Below are 17,260 nucleotides of genomic sequence, written 5' to 3' on the forward strand. Positions count from 1 at the left end.
CAAATCTGAAAATGTTTTAAAGCCACGCCCATTTTCTGAAGTATTGCATTAAGGGCCCCAAAAGCAAGGAAATAGTGTCCACTGCTTGTATACTTTGCATTTTGGCAAATGTATGACATTCGGGAACTTTTGGCATACTAACTATATCCATACTATGACCAATAAACATACTCAATTTGTCACAAATAGTATGGTTAGGACAGACAAAATGTATTCACTATTTAACGGATTTTCCCCCTAGAAAAGTGAGGCGAGCAAGCAATTGTTATTTTATTTACATGGAATAACAGTACTTTATCACATTGTCCTAGGCACTTGTGCAGGATCTAGGCCTAATGTGAGCTTCAAGAGTTCTATTATTCCATGCGAAAACCTACACTATTTTTCTTAAAAAGAATGCAGATGTTGCAATGTTGTTATAACCATGAGAAATTAAACACAATGGGAAGCATAACTTGTGACAGTTTATTTTCCTGATTAAAAAAATATCTGATCAAATCAAGAACAGCTTCACCAAGACACCATAACTAAAGTTGGCCATGTGCAGTAGATCACCTACTAGGTGTCAACAAACAATGTAGAATCATCTGGAAATGAAAATGACGGCCAATGTTCTGTGGTCCGATGCAATAGCACAATCACCTGCTGCTTCTTACTGTTTAACAGAACGGTGTGTTTTGCCCTTCATTTGTTGTTTATTCTGGTCTCTAGGGTGTTCATTTATTTTTAAGATGTATTGGAGCTCTCGTAATGAACTGCTTTCCTTCTTGCTTATACACTGGGCACATTGGCCTGACATTGGCCTCACCAACTCTTCCCCCTCAAGAAAATCTGAACATCCACAATGGACACACACATATCTAGGAATGGCACTGATTGCTGGGTAATTCTGCGTCTCCACTTGCATTCCACAGGTTAGCCCCTTGAAAGAAACTATCTGCTCATGATATGGATTGTCTTCTTGGAAAATCTCTGAACCACATGTGAAAAATGTTCTCATCCCAAATGCGTTTGACTGCTTTTCTGTTCATCTTTAGACAGCTTGCTTTTGGCATACAAGCACCTTGGTTTTTCACATTCAACACAGTTGATGGTCGCTCTCACCTTTGCACTGACCACTCCTCTTTACTTTAAATGTTCAATATTTGGTGTCAGAGAAGGCCTATCCTTGTCAGTGGTGTCCAAGCTGTACAGACCATCACATTTCTGGTGCTCACGTCTGTCTGCTGTCAATGTTGGATCAGGCACAAGCCTTAATTTCATAAATTGTTCTTGTGGCAAGTGTGAAGGATTCATTAAGCAGTACCAACATGGAGGATTCATTAAGCAGTACCAGTGTGAAGGATTCATTAAGCAGTACCAGTGTGAAGGATTCATTAAGCAGTACCAGCATGGAGGATTCATTAAGCAGTACCAGCATGGAGGATTCATTAAGCAGTACCAGCATGGAGGATTCATTAAGCAGTACCAGCATGGAGGATTCATTAAGCAGTACCAGCATGGAGGATTCATTAAGCAGTACCAGCATGGAGGATTCATTAAGCAGTACCAGCATGGAGGATTCATTAAGCAGTACCAGCATGGAGGATTCATTAAGCAGTACCAGCATGGAGGATTCATTAAGCAGTACCAGTGTGAAGGATTCATTAAGCAGTACCAGCATGGAAGATTCATTAAGCAGTACCAGCATGGAGGATTCATTAAGCAGTACCAGCATGGAGGATTCATTAAGCAGTACCAGCATGGAGGATTCATTAAGCAGTACCAGCATGGAGGATTCATTAAGCAGTACCAGCATGGAGGATTCATTAAGCAGTACCAGCACGGAGGATTCATTAAGCAGTACCAGCATGGAGGATTCATTAAGCAGTACCAGCATGGAAGATTCATTAAGCAGTACCAGCATGGAGGATTCATTAAGCAGTACCAGCATGGAGGATTCATTAAGCAGTACCAGCATGGAGGATTCATTAAGCAGTACCAGCATGGAGGATTCATTAAGCAGTACCAGCATGGAGGATTCATTAAGCAGTACCAGCATGGAGGATTCATTAAGCAGTACCAGCATGGAGGATTCATTAAGCAGTACCCGCATGGAGGATTCATTAAGCAGTACCAGTGTGAAGGATTCATTAAGCAGTACCAGCATGGAAGATTCATTAAGCAGTACCAGCATGGAGGATTCATTAAGCAGTACCAGCATGGAGGATTCATTAAGCAGTACCAGCATGGAGGATTCATTAAGCAGTACCAGCATGGAGGATTCATTAAGCAGTACCAGCATGGAGGATTCATTAAGCAGTACCAGCACGGAGGATTCATTAAGCAGTACCAGCATGGAGGATTCATTAAGCAGTACCAGCATGGAAGATTCATTAAGCAGTACCAGCATGGAGGATTCATTAAGCAGTACCAGCATGGAGGATTCATTAAGCAGTACCAGCATGGAGGATTCATTAAGCAGTACCAGCATGGAGGATTCATTAAGCAGTACCAGCATGGAGGATTCATTAAGCAGTACCAGCATGGAGGATTCATTAAGCAGTACCAGCATGGAGGATTCATTAAGCAGTACCCGCATGGAGGATTCATTAAGCAGTACCAGTGTGAAGGATTCATTAAGCAGTACCAGCATGGAAGATTCATTAAGCAGTACCAGCATGGATCTTCTCCCTCGCATTTCTTGATCTGTACCATGTATTGTGACTTGAAATGATCTTGAAATGTCTGTCCTGGAATTGCTTGTACTGTTTCTTGTCAAGGCCTTTTCTGCTGAGGTCATGTCAACTTCTTTATTAATGATGTTGAATTGTGCAATATTGGCAATTTCTTCCCGTGTTGCGGCCTGATGTACTTCAACGTGGGTTCCTTTCCACTTAAGACGGCCAATCACAAAAGCCGCAACAGGATGCATACTGTTTTCAAAATCCTCTTTCAGGTCTGGCTGTTTGGTGGCTGTTTTACGCTTGTCATTGTGTTACACTTCTTCACAAGCTTCTTATTTGATTCTTCCAGCTTCTCCCTCGCCAGGGCTGTTCCCTGTAGCCCCAAGTTTAGAAGGGAATTAACTCTCTCGGCAGGGTTGGCCCAGCTGTCATCTGGTGCTGTTCTACAGGCCATAAGCATGTCAAGATCCAGTTGAACAAACAAGAGTGTGTGGCATGCTTGAACAGAGACACATGTGGTTCTGTGATCTGGCCCACCATCAGATTGAATGATCAAGATTGACATCTTCACTGTAGTTCTCTCCTATGAGGATGCTGATATTTAACTGTGTCGAAGGGGCTGGATGGCTGGAAAACCTTGTCCTTGACAGTGACATAAATTTTCCCATCATAGAATGAACTAGATGGAGATGCTGGGATCAACATGACAGATGGCACAAGTCGACAGATGGTACAAGTCCGCTGATGTGGTAATCATGGTTGGCAGCTGCTAGAACTGCCCCACTCACAGGAGCAATGCTTGGATGTCTGCCTCTGTTACAGGTCCCTATAGGCTGGCCAGGTTCTCTGACAAGGATGAATGCCTTATCATCCACACATAACATTTCACAGTCCTTCTGCCACATGCAGGCAAACTGTTTAATGTAGTTCCACTGTACTGCAACAGGTGTCCCTTGTCACCCGAGGCTGGACCATGAACTTGAGGTCAAACCTTCCTATGTACTGGAGAGCAGACATGGACCATGGATTATTGGGTGTAAACTGCAGTCCTAGCCACTGTATTGATGGGATTTTAATTTCTGGTTAAGCCACTTTTCCACTGCGTCACACAAGTCCTCAACTGATATAGCAAAAGGTAAGTACAAGTACTCCCCATGTCTGCATAATCGTTGACCTGAGCTGTGTATTCATTAAAATACTTCTGTGCTTCATCTCAAAAGGCCTGGAATGAGGATTATGATTTGCCATTAAGATTCCTCAGAATCCATTTCAAGTCTGGGTCATCACCATCAAGGAGGAACAATGATACTCTCTCATCAAGTGAGCACTGTTCATCATTGTTCGCTGAACTCTTTTCATTTGTCAGAAACCGATACATTTCTATCAGGAAGTGTAACAATGTGCTCTGGGAGTCGGGAAGCAATTTTATAGAAAAACGAAACATAATACAAAACAAGAAACACGGGTAGCTCACAGACATGAAGCTGTAACAGAAACAATAACGCCTGGGGAAGAAACCAAAGGGAGTGACATATATAGGGAAGGTAATCAGGGACATGATGGAGTCCAGGGGCATCTGATGATGCGCAGATGCGCGTAACGATGATGACAGGTGTGCATCATAATGAGCAGCCTGGTGACCTAGAAGCCGGAGAGAGAGCACACGTGACAGGAAGTAGCTGGTTCACTTTGGCAGCATGTGTGTATTTGTACAGGAATGCTTTTTGCATTGCTCTAGTGTGGTATGTTGGTATTTATTTTCTCAGTGTGGAGATGACAGAAGCCTGGTCTCATGAACATCATTAGTATGTTAGGATACCTTCCATATGAATGTCAGAGTGCCTAGGTAGGTACCACATGCATACTTGTACAAAGTGAAAGTCAAGTTTTCAATCCATTTCCTTCTCTGGAATCTATCTTTAGGAGAAAAGTCCAGTAGAAAGAGGGGTGGTATTGGGGCACTTTCTCCAAAGGTTGTAACAGAGTGCTGTACTGGGGTCTGACCGGTACGCATGATGCTCTCACAGTGTAGCATTAAAAAAATCTGACTCTGGTGTAGGTGTTGGAGTGGGCTGTTGGTGACGTCTGGTCATTGCTTGATTCACCTTCTCCAAGTGGGATGCATCAGCTGCTATGGACTCTGGTGTAGGTGGTGGAGTGGGCTGTTGGTGACGTCTGGTCATTGCTTGATTCACCTTCTCCAAGTGGGATGCATCAGCTGCTATGGACTCTGGTGTAGGTGGTGGAGTGGGCTGTTGGTGACGTCTGGTCATTGCTTGATTCACCTTCTCCAAGTGGGATGCATCAGCTGCTATGGACTCTGGTGTAGGTGGTGGAGTGGGCTGTTGGTGACGTCTGGTCATTGCTTGATTCACCTTCTCCAAGTGGGATGCATCAGCTGCTATGGACTCTGGTGTAGGTGGTGGAGTGGGCTGTTGGTGACGTCTGGTCATTGCTTGATTCACCTTCTCCAAGTGGGATGCATCAGCTGCTATGGACTCTGTTAGACGCACCACAGCTTCTCTGAAATCTAATGTGAACAAGGAATACAGGCAGTTTTAGTTGAGAGGTTTAAAACATAAAGCTAACACTTACTTTTGATAACAAATGTTTTACGTTTCCCGAATAACTGGTTACATTTTACAATATTAGACACAGTGTGTTTGACATCTACAAGGAGTAGTAGTGTGCCACAAACTTAATTTATATAGAAACATGACACAATACATTTATTAAAATACCTGTGAAGTGATTCCGATGTGCCCAGGGCTGGGATATTGAGATAGAGAGCTGACCGCAATGATCCCGAAGCTGATCTTAACTTAGTTTTGGTGCCTTGTGTCGTGTTTCCTGGTATCTGTTGTAGGATCCACCGCCTTGTGGTAATTGCAGGAATCTGTCTGGTATGGCTAAGCTTCTCTCTTTGAACTTCTTTGGATGGGGGTCCATATACCAGAGTGCTTTTGATAATCAGGTAACGTATGTCCATATGAACATGAGAAATATTACATTTCAGTCTGATTATCAGATTATTATTAATACACAAATTAACATTAATGAATGTTATTCACATAGTATTGCATTCTATTATACATCCTATCATATAAAAAAAAATGGGAAAAAAAGTAATGTATGAATTATCTGTTCATTAATCTACTTAATTGAATAGCCTAACAAGGCTTTAACATATTAATACAATTATAAAGGCCTATCAGACTGTCCTTCCTTGGAAAAAATATGCTTTTGTTAATAAAGGGCAATCATTCGAATTAGGTCAAGTTAATGTCACACTGGGAAAGGTGATTTCCAATCTCGGAATTTAATGTGATGTATAGGGTAATAGAGTAGACTATTGAACATTTTTTTTATTTTTTTATTTCACCTTTATTTAACCAGGTAGGCAAGTTGAGAACAAGTTCTCATTTACAACTGCGACCTGGCCAAGATAAAGCAAAGCAGTTCGACACATACAACAACACAGAGTTACACATGGAGTAAAACAAACATCAGTCAATAACACAGTAGGTAGAAAAATAAGTCTGTATACAATGTGAGCAAATGAGGTGAGATAAGGGAGGTAAAGGCAAAAAAAAGGCCATGGTGGCGAAGTAAATACAATATAGCAAGGAAAACACTGGAATGGTAGATTTGCAATGGAAGAATGTGCAAAGTAGAAATAAAAATAATGGGGTGCAAAGGTGCAAAATAAATAAAATAAAATAAATACAGTAGGGGGAGAGGTATTTGTTTGGGCTAAATTATAGTTGGGCTATGTACAGGTGCAGTAATCTGTGAGCTGCTCTGACAGCTGGTGCTTAAAGCTAGTGAGGGAGATAAGTGTTTCCAGTTTCAGAGATTTTTTTAGTTCATTCCAGTCATTGGCAGCACAGAACTGGAAGGAGAGAATTGGTTTTGGGGGTGACCAGAGAGATATACCTACTGGAGCGCGTGCTACAGGTGGGTGCTGCTATGGTGACCAGCGAGCTGAGATAAGGCGGGACTTTACCTAGCAGGGTCTTGTAGATGACCTGGAGCCAGTGGGTTTGGCGACGAGTATGAAGCGAGGGCCAGCCAACGAGAGCGTACAGGTCGCAGTGGTGGGTAGTATGTGGGCCTTTGGTGACAAAACGGATCCAATGTATTGAGTAGGGTATTGGAGGCTATTTTGTAAATGACATCGCCAAAGTCGAGGATCGGTAGGATAATCAGTTTTACAAGGGTATGTTTGGCAGCATGAGTGAAGGATGCTTTGTTGCGAAATAGGAAGCCAATTCTAGATTTAACTTTGGATTGGAGATGTTTGATGTGAGTCTGGAAGGAGAGTTTACAGTCTAACCAGACACCTAGGTATTTGTAATTTTCCACATATTCTAAGTCAGAACCGCCCAGTGTAGGGATGTTGGACGGGCGGGCAGGTGCAGGCAGCGATTGGTTGAAGAGCATGCATTTAGTTTTACTTGTATGTAAGAGCAATTGGAGGACACGGAAGGAGAGTTGTATGTGCATTGAAGCTTGTCTGGAGGGTTGTTAACACAGGGTCCAAAGAAGGGCCAGAAGTATACAGAATGGTGCCGTCTGTATAGAGGTGGATCAGAGAATCACCAGCAGCAAGAGTGACATCATTGATGTATACAGAGAAAAGAGTCGGCCCGAGAATTGAACCCTGTGGCACCACCATAGAGAATGCCAGAGGTCCGGACAACAGGCCCTCCGATTTGACACACTGAACTCTATCAGAGAAGTAGTTGGTGAACCAGGCGAGGCAGTCATTTGAGAAACCAAGGCTGTTGAGTCTTCTGATAAGAATGTGGTGATTGACAGAGTCGAAAGCCTTGGCCAGGTCTATGAATACAGCTGCACAGTATTGTCTCTTATCGATGGAGGTTATGATATCGTTTAGGACCTTGAGCGTGGCTGAGGTGCATCCATGAACAGCTCTGAAACCAGATTGCATAGCGGAGAAGGTGTGGTGGGATTTGAAATGGTCTGTGATCTGTGTGTTGACCTGTTTTTCAAAGACCTTAGAAAGGCAGGGTAGGATAGATATAGGTTTGTAGCAGTTTGGGTCTAGAGTGAACATTCCTGGTGCTATGTCTAAACTGAGAAGAGTAATTGCTGGGATGCCATTGAAATTACCATGGAAGAAGTTAATGCTTCCCTGAAAGGAGGTTAAGTTACTGAAGCAAAAAGAGTAGCAGTCGAGTGGACACTACAACTGTACTGTTACAATTTGAAGGGAACCTGCTGCATAGGTTGCAGCTAGGATCACTCCGTTATCCGGTTAGACAGTGCATGCCGCCTCCACTTCGGTGCATTAAGGGCCAATGCATAGGGGAATGTTGCTAATGTTTGCAAAGGTAAAATGACATGTGTAACGTGTGGTGGGGATCACGAGTATGAGAAATGTGGGCCTGATGCTAATGTTGTAACTGTGACACAGAACATAGTGCCGCATATGGATGATGTGAAGTACAACAGAAAGCCATGGAAGCGCAGAGGTACAAACATTGTATCCTATGCTGAGGCTGTTTGGGAAGTGAATAACACACCTAGTGTTCAAAATACTCCAGATAGTGGCCACGTCGAGGCCTCCAGTGGAACCTCAGCCGTTTGTTAATGTGATATGCGTGCATAAATGCTCAATTACAGAGAACCATGGTAGTAGATCATGTGACCTCTTTGGCCTTCATGTGTAGGGCAATCAATATGACTGCTCCACAGTTGACAGTGCAACTGCCTCAACTGAGGCACACATCTGGGGAAGGGTACCAAAAAATGTCTGCAGCATTGAAGGTCCAGTGAAACCCAGTGACCACTTGGGTCTGTAGCTGCCATTTTCCATTGGGAAAGAGAAATGGCCCTGTATTTACCATAAAAAGTAGCTCATCCACCATGGCAGAAGAGGATAATCCAGACTGTTGATTGGGAAATTAGAAAACAATGAGGCATAAGGTTTGGGTGTTGAAGGACCACTTTTTCCAAGGTGGGTTTTTGTTATGATAAACAATGCATTTTCTGTCCAGATAAGGATGCTGATACATCATTGAGCATAGAAAAAGACCCACCACTGACCAAATTAGTTTGTTTTTCAGTCCAACAGGAGTGCATCTCTCAGGCCATCCGGTGCATGGACATCCTGTGCCAGTTTGATCCAAGTGCAGTAACTCATCAAATATGATACAATATTGCGTAAAACATTGAATTAGTCAAAATATTGATGCATTTACAATGTCCCCTTTTCTCCATGTTTTAGACATGGGCCGTGACATGTGGAACATCAGGCTCACCCCACAAGAAGCAGTGCATGAGCAATGCCATCCTCAGCAATGAGATCTGATGTAAGTGATATACTCTCTCTCACTCTGGGGATAAAACATCATTTAAACCTCACAAATATAAATTCCCACTGTGCCCATGATAAAATCTAATGTGAATTTTGTTGTACTACTAAATCAAACTGAGGAGATGCACTCATACCAGCCTTTTGATTGAACTATCATTAGCTACATTACTTTAATTGGCTGCTTTGAGCAAAACTTGTATTTAACATAACCTATTCTGGGAGCCTAGCGTGTGTGTATGAACTAGGTAGAATATTTTGGGACAATTGGCTTCCCAGAAAACAGGAGGAGCAACATGAGTTTGTCAGAGGTCTCCCTTCCATTGAGGTGGAGCTAACCTCCCTCTCCTCATGGTGTGCCAGTTGGGGTTGGTTTGCTGTCCAACTGTTGCCTGCCGAATAGCCTCCTGCTGCTTCACCAACAGCGCCGTGCCCTTGTTTTTTTAACAAAGTCCGGTACAGACAGGGATGACAGCGGTTGTTCTGGCTCAGGTTCAAGGAGACATGCCATTCCACTGAAACTGCCCCAGGTTCCTTACATGCTGACTACACCGGCCACACGCGTGCGTCTGTGTGTGAGTGTTGATTTTGTCCATCTACACCAGACATGATCAGGACATGCAAATATCAAAACGAACTCTGAGCCAACTATATTAATTTGGGGACGGGTTGAATCACATATGAAACATTTATCTAGCTAGCTTGCTGTTGGTAGCTAATTTGTCCTGGGATATAAACATTGGGTTGTTTAACCTGAAATGTACATGGTCCTTTTTTAAATGTGTTTTATTTTTTTATTTCACCTTTATTTAACCAGCTAGGCCAGTTGAGAACACCTTTATTTAACCAGGTAGGCTGGTTGAGAACACCTTTATTTAACCAGGTAGGCTGGTTGAGAACACCTTTATTTAACCAGGTAGGCTGGTTGAGAACACCTTTATTTAACCAGGTAGGCTGGTTGAGAACACCTTTATTTAACCAGGTAGGCTGGTTGAGAACACCTTTATTTAACCAGGTAGGCTGGTTGAGAACACCTTTATTTAACCAGGTAGGCTGGTTGAGAACACCTTTATTTAACCAGGTAGGCTGGTTGAGAACACCTTTATTTAACCAGGTAGGCTGGTTGAGAACACCTTTATTTAACCAGGTAGGCTGGTTGAGAACACCTTTATTTAACCAGGTAGGCTGGTTGAGAACACCTTTATTTAACCAGGTAGGCTGGTTGAGAACACCTTTATTTAACCAGGTAGGCTAGTTGAGAACACCTTTATTTAACCAGCTAGGCTAGTTGAGAACACCTTTATTTAACCAGCTAGGCTAGTTGAGAACACCTTTATTTAACCAGGTAGGCTAGTTGAGAACACCTTTATTTAACCAGGTAGGCTAGTTGAGAACACCTTTATTTAACCAGCTAGGCTAGTTGAGAACACCTTTATTTAACCAGGTAGGCTAGTTGAGAACACCTTTATTTAACCAGGTAGGCTAGTTGAGAACACCTTTATTTAACCAGCTAGGCTAGTTGAGAACACCTTTATTTAACCAGGTAGGCTAGTTGAGAACACCTTTATTTAACCAGCTAGGCTAGTTGAGAACACCTTTATTTAACCAGGTAGGCTGGTTGAGAACACCTTTATTTAACCAGGTAGGCTGGTTGAGAACACCTTTATTTAACCAGGTAGGCTGGTTGAGAACACCTTTATTTAACCAGGTAGGCTAGTTGAGAACACCTTTATTTAACCAGGTAGGCTGGTTGAGAACACCTTTATTTAACCAGGTAGGCTAGTTGAGAACACCTTTATTTAACCAGGTAGGCTGGTTGAGAACACCTTTATTTAACCAGGTAGGCTGGTTGAGAACACCTTTATTTAACCAGGTAGGCTGGTTGAGAACACCTTTATTTAACCAGCTAGGCTAGTTGAGAACACCTTTATTTAACCAGGTAGGCTAGTTGAGAACACCTTTATTTAACCAGGTAGGCTAGTTGAGAACACCTTTATTTAACCAGGTAGGCTGGTTGAGAACACCTTTATTTAACCAGGTAGGCTGGTTGAGAACACCTTTATTTAACCAGGTAGGCTGGTTGAGAACACCTTTATTTAACCAGGTAGGCTGGTTGAGAACACCTTTATTTAACCAGGTAGGCTGGTTGAGAACACCTTTATTTAACCAGGTAGGCTAGTTGAGAACACCTTTATTTAACCAGGTAGGCTAGTTGAGAACACCTTTATTTAACCAGGTAGGCTGGTTGAGAACACCTTTATTTAACCAGGTAGGCTGGTTGAGAACACCTTTATTTAACCAGGTAGGCTGGTTGAGAACACCTTTATTTAACCAGGTAGGCTGGTTGAGAACACCTTTATTTAACCAGGTAGGCTAGTTGAGAACACCTTTATTTAACCAGGTAGGCTGGTTGAGAACACCTTTATTTAACCAGGTAGGCTGGTTGAGAACACCTTTATTTAACCAGGTAGGCTGGTTGAGAACACCTTTATTTAACCAGGTAGGCTGGTTGAGAACACCTTTATTTAACCAGGTAGGCTGGTTGAGAACACCTTTATTTAACCAGGTAGGCTGGTTGAGAACACCTTTATTTAACCAGGTAGGCTGGTTGAGAACACCTTTATTTAACCAGGTAGTCTAGTTGAGAACACCTTTATTTAACCAGGTAGGCTGGTTGAGAACACCTTTATTTAACCAGGTAGGCTGGTTGAGAACACCTTTATTTAACCAGGTAGGCTGGTTGAGAACACCTTTATTTAACCAGGTAGGCTGGTTGAGAACACCTTTATTTAACCAGGTAGGCTGGTTGAGAACACCTTTATTTAACCAGGTAGGCTGGTTGAGAACACCTTTATTTAACCAGGTAGGCTGGTTGAGAACACCTTTATTTAACCAGGTAGGCTGGTTGAGAACACCTTTATTTAACCAGGTAGGCTGGTTGAGAACACCTTTATTTAACCAGGTAGGCTAGTTGAGAACACCTTTATTTAACCAGGTAGGCTAGTTGAGAACACCTTTATTTAACCAGGTAGGCTGGTTGAGAACACCTTTATTTAACCAGGTAGGCTGGTTGAGAACACCTTTATTTAACCAGGTAGGCTGGTTGAGAACACCTTTATTTAACCAGGTAGGCTGGTTGAGAACACCTTTATTTAACCAGGTAGGCTGGTTGAGAACACCTTTATTTAACCAGGTAGGCTGGTTGAGAACACCTTTATTTAACCAGGTAGGCTAGTTGAGAACACCTTTATTTAACCAGGTAGGCTAGTTGAGAACACCTTTATTTAACCAGGTAGGCTGGTTGAGAACACCTTTATTTAACCAGCTAGGCTAGTTGAGAACACCTTTATTTAACCAGGTAGGCTGGTTGAGAACACCTTTATTTAACCAGGTAGGCTGGTTGAGAACACCTTTATTTAACCAGGTAGGCTGGTTGAGAACACCTTTATTTAACCAAGTAGGCTGGTTGAGAACACCTTTATTTAACCAGGTAGGCTGGTTGAGAACACCTTTATTTAACCAGGTAGGCTGGTTGAGAACATGTTCTCATTTGCAACTGCGACCTGGCCAAGATAAAGTATAGCAGTGAACAGACAACACAGAGTTACACATGGAGTAAACAATTAACAAGTCAATAACACAGTAGAAAAAAAGGGGAGTCTATATACATTGTGTGCAAAAGGCATGAGGAGGTAGGCGAATAATTACAATTTTGCAGATTAACACTGGAGTGATAAATGATCAGATGGTCACGTACAGGTAGAGATATTGGTGTGCAAAAGAGCAGAAAAGTAAATAAATAAAAACAGTATGGGGATGAGGTAGGTAAAAATGGGTGGGCTATTTACCGATAGACCATGTACAGCTGCAGCGATCGGTTAGCTGCTCAGATAGCAGATGTTTGAAGTTGGTGAGGGAGATAAAAGTCTCCAACTTCAGCGATTTTTGCAATTCCTCCAGAGAACTGGAACGAAAGGCGGCCAAATGAGGTGTTGGCTTTAGGGATGCTCACTGGATCTTCGTAGAACTTTGAGTCACACAAAATCGGCCAATATTGTGAACCGCCAAAACAGGCTTCATGGCTAAACATATGAGCTCCACGCAGGCATTTGCATGTGGAAGAGAGAATCCCCTGGTTACCTATAGAGGAGACAAGAGGAAGGATGTTAAGTGCCACATGCCTTTCAATAGATTACTTTGATAACCTTGAAATGCATTTGTTGTAAGAAATGTGCAATATAAATGTTTGATTTAGCTGTAAAGTATTTAACAAACTATAATTTTCACATGAGGACAAGTGCAGTTTTTCCATAAACTTTTAATTAATAACTTGGGAATGTATCACTTGACATATCAATCATATAGTGGGATCCTATAAATCAAGACTGTGAATGCATGTACCATGCAGAATAAATAAATACTTTGCCTTTGAAGATTTGTCTCTAGTCATGAAACTACAATACATGCTGGATGTCTAAATAAAGTCAATTCTTAATGTCAACAACATTCTAGAACTGATGTATCACTCATCGAAGTCAGGAATCCGGCGTAATCTGGTTAATGAATATATATATAGGGTGTTCGTAAATTTAATCTGGAGTGCCAGAGAGAGCTCAGAGTGCACCTCTGGGCATTAGTAAATTCAGAGAATTTGTCAGATTGTCCATTAGTAAATTCAGAGCGTTTCACTCTCAGAGTGTTCAGAACGCTCTGGCCGAGGAGTAGGGTTTGATCCGAGCGTTCTGACCTCACAATGGCAGTCAAGCTAACTGGCCTACATTGGCTAACTTGCTAGCTACTTCCAGACACAAATGAGAGATCACCCCACTCTGACTGTTTTACTCGCCGTAACAGAGCTGGTTAGGCTGTTCTCATGTTATTCGGAGCGTTGGTGACTAACTGTGCTGCTGGCAACAATTTAATTACGTTTTTTTGCTGATGCTTACTGACACCGGCCATATTAAACGGGTGTTGACGTTCGTAAATTCAGCAGTTATTCTGCACTCTGGCACACAGACGAGAGTACTCCGAAATCGGAGTAGATAGCCAAACTGAATTTACGAATGCACCCGTAATGGTTATAGTGCATAGTGGAGTCTTTTAAGACATGTAGCTAGCTAGGTAAACAATGAGCCATAATCCCAACTCATGACGTTACTACCCTGCATGAATCTGCAGGTAGCTAACCAACCAGGTTCAATGTTAACTAGCTAACATTAGGCTATAACTAGCCAAGCAAATGTCTCTGAGATATGAATAACAAATTCAGCTGGCGAGCGAGCCAGCCAGCTAAAGTTAGCTAGCTAGCTAACAGTACTCTTTAACTTGAAATGAAAAACTTAGTCTAATTACAAGTTTCTAATTTTGACAATCTTACTCGTATACATCATGGTTAGATGCTTCTTCCTGTCATGGTTGCCCTTAGTTTGAAGATGTAATCTGGAGACAGCTGTTTTCTCTATCTCCTTAGCTATCATACTCTAATTCCACTGATTTCAAAACTCGGTCTTCCAGAAAGTGGAGAGCAACATTTATGCAGTTCTACTAAGCAAATATATATGTCAAAAGGCAGCATTAGACAGGATTACCTACACATAATAACCAGCTCAAATAGACAGAAGCGTGCTGTATGGCAGACCAATCCAAACTCATCTCTCTGCATGTCCAGCCCACTCATCCCAGCCAATCATGGTTAGCGGAAAGGTTGCTTGAGCTAAACCAATTAGAAGGTTGCTCTGGCTAAACCAACTAGGCTCGTAATTTAACAATTTAATTTGTATTTACAGATGGCAAACAAGTTAAGGCACATGAAAGTTCACATGTTCCAGAAGGCATTTCCGCAAAAAAAACGCATTTTGATTAAAAAATAAAGATAACATTTAAATGGCTCTCGTGTGAAGTAGTGATCCGCGACATACACCTAATTTCCTGAAACGGGTCAAATATTTAGTTCAATCACATTATCTGGCGTAACAATTGGTAGTTAAGAGAACTGGTGCTCACGTACAGTAAGATCAGTGTAGTAAATGTCAGGGAATACTTGTAAAGATGTGGAAGGAGTGTTGTCATGATCAAGCTCCTCATGAGTCATCTGATTGAAATCCTGCATAATGTCTAATCCTTCAAGGAATACAGAGATACACACAGGCAAAGGAATTATGTCTCTGTATCTAGAATCCACTCCAGGAAGAAGCCCTGGCACCACACGGTGTAAGACAAAAAAAAGATACATAATTATACAATATTCTACAGTTTGAACGACAGTTGAACTGTGCCAGTATAGTATCAACATTAGGGTAGACTAGTTGAACATGCATACAGTAGGGCAAAAAAGTATTTAGTCAGCCACCAATTGTGTAAGTTCTCCCACTTAAAAAGATGAGAGAGGCCTGTAATTTTCATCATAGGTATACTTCAACTATGACAGACAAAATGAGAAAATAAATCCAGAAAATCACATTGTAGGATTTTTAATGAATTTATTTGCAAATTATGGTGGAAAATAAGTATTTGGTCACCTACAAACAAGCAAGATTTCTGGCTCTCGCAGACCTGTAACTTCTTCTTTAAGAGGCTCCTCTGTCCTCCACTCGTTACCTGTATTAATGGCACCTGTTTGAACTTGTTATCAGTATAAAAGACACCTGTCCACAACCTCAAACAGTCACACTCCAAACTCCACTATGGCCAAGACCAAAGAGCTGTCAAAGGACACCAGGCTGGGAAGACTGAATCTGCAATAGATAAGCAGCTTGGTTTGAAGAAATCAACTGTGGGAGCAATTATTAGGAAATGGAAGACATACAAGACCACTGATAATCTCCCTCGATCTGGGGCTCCACGCAAGATCTCACCCCGTGGGGTCAAAATGGTCACAAGAACGGTGAGCAAAAATCCCAGAACTACACGTGGGGACCTAGTGAATGACCTGCAGAGAGCTGGGACCAAAGTAACAAAGCCTACCATCAGTAACACACTACCCTGCCAGGGACTCAAATCCTGTGGTGCCAGACGTGTCCCCCTGCTTAAGCCAGTACATGTCCAGTCCCGTCTGAAGTTTGCTAGAGAGCATTTGGATGATCCAGAAGAAGATTGGGAGAATGTCATATGGTCAGATGAAACCAAAATATAACTTTTTGGTAAAAACTCAACTCGTCGTGTTTGGAGGACAAATAATGCTGAGTTGCATCCAAAGAACACCATACCTACTGTGAAGCATGGGGGTGGAAACATCATGGTTTGGGTCTGTTTTTCTTCAAAGGGGCCTGGACGACTGATCCGTGTAAAGGAAAGAATGAATGGGGCCATGTATCGTGAGATTTTGAGTGAAAACCTCCTTCCATCAGCAAGGGCATTGAAGATGAAACGTGGCTGGGTCTTTCAGCATGACAATGAGCCCAAACACACCACCCGGGCAACGAAGGAGTGGCTTCGTAAGAAGCATTTCAAGGTCCTGGAGTGGCCTAGCCAGTCTCCAGATCTCAACTCCATAGAAAATCTTTGGAGGGAGTTGAAAGTCCATGTTGCCCAGCAACAGCCCCAAAACATCACTGCTCTAGAGGAGATCTGCATGGAGGAATGGGCCAAAATACCAGCAACAGTGTGTGAAAACCTTGTGAAGACTTACAGAAAACGTTTGACCTCTGTCATTGCCAACAAAGGGTATATACAAAGTATTGAGATAAACTTTTGTTATTGACCAAATACTTATTTTCCACCATAATTTGCTGACAACATGGTAACGACTGGACCGGAAACGACTACGAGTAATGAGAGCACAGCACAAGAGAACACCACAGCAACTGTCACAAGTTCTGCTGCAACAGCGGGCCACAAACAGATGCAGGTATGTGTCTGTGGTTGGAGGAAAGTTACATCACACCATGGGTTGAGGATCCACCAGGGCAAGAAGGGGTGTTTGGGTAAAGAGAGACAGAGGCCTCGCATTGATTACTTTCTGCGAAAGCGATCAAATCATTCGAATGACTGAAGGACGTAAACTCAAGCACCGAAGTAACAACTGAGGTGGAACCAACAACAGGAGTGAAACTCACCGAGCCTCCCAGACCTGCAGTCGAGAGGAGACTACCAGGGCACAGACCGTATGTGAAGTGGCCTGGCGCCAGTGACAAGAATTTGTGGGAAACAGTGAATACTGACCTTACCTTGACCCTCGAGAAACTTCGAGGCACAGTGGAGAGGAAGTTGGAGAGGATGGGGGACATTATCTATGAGTACGGGACAGAAAGATTTG

Source organism: Oncorhynchus kisutch, linkage group LG27 (assembly GCF_002021735.2).
Source record: "Oncorhynchus kisutch isolate 150728-3 linkage group LG27, Okis_V2, whole genome shotgun sequence".
NCBI lineage: Eukaryota > Metazoa > Chordata > Actinopteri > Salmoniformes > Salmonidae > Oncorhynchus > Oncorhynchus kisutch.